The sequence below is a fragment of the Triticum dicoccoides genome, chromosome 6A (genome assembly GCF_002162155.2).
Source record: "Triticum dicoccoides isolate Atlit2015 ecotype Zavitan chromosome 6A, WEW_v2.0, whole genome shotgun sequence".
NCBI lineage: Eukaryota > Viridiplantae > Streptophyta > Magnoliopsida > Poales > Poaceae > Triticum > Triticum dicoccoides.
Window position 1 is genome coordinate 404735285 of NC_041390.1, and position 5170 is coordinate 404740454.

The following is a 5170-nucleotide window of genomic DNA, read 5'->3' on the forward strand; positions in this document are numbered from 1 at the left end:
ACAACCGGACTATATCCTTTGGCCGGACTGATAGACTATGAAGAAACAAGACTGAAGACTTCGTCTCGTGTCCAGATGGGACTCTACTTGGCGTGGAAGGCAAGCTAGGCCATACGGATATGTATATCTCCTCCTTTGTAACCGACCTTGTGTAACCCTAGCCCTTTCCGGTGTATATATAAAATGGAGGGTTTTAGTCCATAGGACAACATACAATCATACCATAGGCTAGCTTTTAGGGTTTAGCCTCTCTGATCTCGTGGTAGATCTACTCTTGTAATACCCATATCATCAAGAATAAATCGAGCAGGACATAGGGTTTTACCTCCATCAAGAGGGCCCGAACCTGGGTAAAACATCATGTCCCCTGCCTCCTGTTACCATCCGCCTTAGACGCACAGTTCGGGACCCCCTACCTGAGATCCGCCGGTTTTGACATCGACAGTATCCATGCCACAGAGACAAACTTCACTTGTCCCCTCTCATGTTCCAGTAGGCCAGCCACCCTATATCTTTGACGTGGGCACACACAAATTCGATGGCACTCTTTATCGATCGCACGTGCGCGCACACACACACACATCATCCCTCTCTTCGATTCTATGGATACCTCAAGCCGATGATACCTCCACTCTCTTCTCATGGATCGCCCCCTCTATATATATGATATATCCAGGACTCTATTTCACACACATTGCACATGTTACATTTTTTGATTGAAATATCATCCAGATATATTGCTTGTCTATTTCTCACCCCCAAAAAACACTCATGAACCCACACAATACATCTCTCTATGTTTGTATCTCTCTCACACAACCCCACGTAGGTGGTGTACATACACGAAGAGAATAGGTGCACATACTCATGCTTCGTGCCAAGCCACACCCGTGCTGGTACACGGTGGAGCTCATTTCTATACGAAATGGCAGCCCACATGTTAATTTGAACGCGTGTAGCGGTTGTTTACCTACGGAGGTCGTGTACCACGCGTGCACGAAACAAAGTTCGACTTGATGCGTTGGCATGTTATTTTTAAATAAAGTTATATTGCTCAATGGCATGTACACAGAATATAAAATGATTTTTACGGAGAAAAAGGTAGCCCGCTCCACTATATACAATGGAGCGTGCCTGCCTGGGTTTGTCTCTCTTCAGAGTATCTCACACAAGGCGGCGGTGGCCTCTCTCTCTCTCACCATTGGTCACTGATCCGGCTGCATCCTGTCTACCGGCAGAAAGGGAGGATGTGCATCATTTCTCTGTTCGACGGCACCGAGGCAGCATGTCCTGATCTGCGGTACCCGCCTTTCTCTCTGAGCAAGCTCTAGCACGGTAGGGCCTACGCCACCTGCTTGCTGCCGTAGTATGGGCAGATCCTGCCCGCCGCCGCTCACCTAGTTACATCCCGACGACCCCCAAGTATCCTCTCCGGCCTTGCCCCACTGCCCGTCTTCCCACGTCGCTGCATGTGGAAAATCTTGCATGTGGATCTTCCATAGTTCTTTGCCCAAAACTTAGCTTGTCCGGCGTACTTTCCACATTGCAATCTCGTCCTCACACCGTTTTAGACAAACACAACCATGTTGTTATCTTCCCTTAGGACAAGGAATATGCTTCTTTTTTATCGTCGTATGTGTCATCAACTGTTATTGGACAGTAATTGTTTCCTTTCTACCTCTTTTTTGCAAACAGGGCTATCCATTTTACCTCATTGCTATTGTGACCTTTTGGTGAACTACACAAATCACTTTTTTTCTTAAGAGTGTCTTGTGCAGTTGTACTAAAATGTGACACGGGCAACGTCTCTACATTTCAGTGCGACTGCACAAAGGGAGATTGGTTTTGCTCTATCCTCCTCATCCAACTCCGAGCCTAATCTTCTCCAACTATTTGCTTAATCTTCTCCAACTAGTTAGTCTTAAGAGAGACTGCAAAGGTGACCGGCTTCTATTTGTGTGTTTATTGTTTCATCAGCAGTCCTTTATTATTGTAATCACACTTAATATCTTTGGAACAGGGACGCTCAGCTCTATCTTAGTGGAACTGCACAAAATAATCAGAATGTTGCATGCTCCAGATAGCTACTTTTCTCCCAACATGCCTTGTTGATTTAGACAGAGTTGGGGGGACATTGCTGCTAATGAAAGCATGGATCAATTTTAACTTAGCACCTTCTCACAACATTGTCTTCAGTTGTGATGTAAATATTAGCTCTGATATGCTAATCATTGAGATGCATTAGCAAGGAAGTTAGTTTTTTATTGTTTCCGAAAGAGCATGGATGGCAAGACACATGAAACAAAAGCTGAAAGCTCAGAGCATTGTACAATTTCATGTCACTATTGCAGGATGCTGCTAACGCGACACTACGATCAGAGACCCTTTCACGAAACTGTGTGTGATGCATTAATCACAAACGAGGATGTAAACCGTCAAAAAAGGTGCAAAACGTTTGCAATGGAGGATGCATCAAACACGGTTCATATTTTAGTTGCGTGTGCGATCCAGGGCATATGGTTCAGTCCGATGAACTGTTTGCGATGAGGAGGAACAAAAGAAACGGGCAGCCTGATGAAGGCGTGTGCGATATAGAGCATACGGTTCACTCGGATGAACTGTTTGTGATTAGGCAACACAAAAGAAACGGGTAGCCAGATGAAGGTGTGTGCGATATACATCATACGGTTCACTCGGATGAACTATTTGTGATTAGGCAACACAAAAGAAATGGTCAGCCGTTTCAAGGTGTGTGTGATAGGGCATACGCTTCAGAAGGATTAACTGTTTGTGATTAGGCAATAGAATAGAAATGGGTAAGCCAGATCAAAGTGTCTGTGATTGATGGCATACACTTCACATGGATGAACTGTTTGCGATTAGCCACAACAAACTGAAACAGTTAGATAGATCAACGTGTGCGCGCTAGAAGGGCACACCCATTCTAATTAAAAGAAGTGTGCGCGATGGTAATAACGAGCGCGTGCGGTTGTTGGAACAAGACGTGTGCTGACATTGCCTATTGCGGTGCACCCTATGGTGCAAATGCCACGTACACGGCCGAGAAGGCATACGTGCCCACGTTACGCCTTTCGGGAATAGTGCTGCACTTATAACCGTCAGTAAATTTTGAGCATGTGTCTCATCACATTCCAAATTGCAAACCTGTTCACACCGATCAAAACCTAAACGGTTTCCCACTTAGGAGCGTATTACTACCCGGTTATAAATACTACTACTCCAAGATGACTGCACATTCCTCCTCAACTCCTCATCCACAAAAAGTCAAAAACAAACAAGTCATTCATCATCGGTCCCTTGCGTCCGCCATGGCCAGCGTGAGTTCTGGGTCGAGAGATTGCCACCAGGGAGAGGCGAGCCTAGAAGCGGAAGCACGAGAGATGTCCCGCCTCGCCGCAAAAGCAGCCAACATGTCCTGCCGCATGGCCGTTGCAGCAGAGAGGTCCCGCCGAACCGCCGAAGCAGGATGGAGGGCCCGCCGCACCGTCCATGAAGCAGACTGGTCTGGCCGCACCGCGGAAGCAGAAGAGATGTCCCGCCGTGCCGTGAATGCAGCAGAGATGTCCTCCCGCGCCGCGGCGGCTTGGGAAAATGTCTCGCGGGTAGGCGACGACTCTTACAGGCGCATGCGTGCCCTTGTCCTTAGGCAGATGGATCAGATCTCCAGGTGGGCGAGGTTGCAGGATGACCTGAAAGCCTCGTTTGAACAGTCTATCGACATCATCCGACAACTAAATTAGAGCAATACGAAGCTTCGGGCCGAGTGCGACCTGCTGAGGGCGAAGATCGTCGGAAGTGCGGAGCAGCATGAGCAGACCACTGCCTTGTTGAAGAGGACCGACGTCACCGTCGAGAAACTTAAAGATGAGAATGCCATGCTGCGCATCGAGCGCAGAAGGATGGTGGAGGAATCCGTGGATGCTCTCAACCAGCATCTTGAGGACAAGAAAGAGCTCGTCGCCGCCCGCCGCGGAGACTAGTTCCCGCGGCCAGCAGCAACGCATCAAGAAAGTAGAGATCAGCGAGCCAGACCGTTGTCTTTCTTCTTTTGCCCTTGTGTATATTGGGCATTGCCGCATGTGGCTTTTTTAGTTATGTTTATAAATATGTAAGACAATTATTATCCAATGTCATCGTCCTTATATTCATCATGCTTGATATAAGTCGCAGTTGATGCTATATAGGTCTGTTGGATCTTACATGAAGATCCGTGCAAAACTTTCTTTTCCAATTTTCATTTTTCTCTCTTAAATCTCAGTCTAGTGAGACATATGCCACGCCATAGAATAGGTGCTCGAGCACCATTAATGGAGATGTTGGGAGGGAGGTGCGCGGCGGGTAGTGGTCAACGGGCTCTCCTCCCGATGAGCACGTGCAAGGGTCTAATCGCACGCCTCCCATACTCAAATAGCTACCCACACGGCTCCTCCTAGCCAACAAAAGAGGGACGCGTGGCCGCATGTAATTGGTAAGTCGAACGCCCAAGGTTTCAATAATACTTGTGTTTCCGATTTGTAATGTGAAATCACTTGTTCCAAAATGACTTTGTTGGTTGTTAATGTGTGCGCCTTCGCAAATCAGACAGAAAAATTACAACAACATGTTAGTGCAATGTCATGAGACCATGCCAAGTTTCATGATTTTCAGGCGTGATTTCGAACTACAGGAATAAGAAAACCAAGTTTCTCAATCTTTCCGGCCAAGCCACGATGCCCATATGTTTGAATGTCACTCTCATCTCTTGCATGGGACCTAGAAATTCACCCAAGGACATACCTATGATTTTTCAAACAACTTTGGTCAACTGGAGCATGTGTTTGTAGTTCAAATTTGAATTATGCACATTAAATGGCTAGAAACTCAATTAATGTATAAAAAGGCCAAACGAACCTGGAATAATTCCAAAATTTAGCAGAATACTTCTATTTGGTCTAATCTGGCTGTGTAAAAAAATTAAGGTGGGAGAAGGCAGTGTACGTATGTCGTTACACACACGGAGGTGACACCTTCCCTCTCGGAACCACGAGCCTTCTTGAGGGAAGCTCTGGTTTGCAAAAAGCTTACACCAAAGCTTGTCCCAATTCGGCCAAAAAATTACCGCAGCATGTTGGTGCCATCTCACCACACCATGTCAAGTTTCATGATTTTC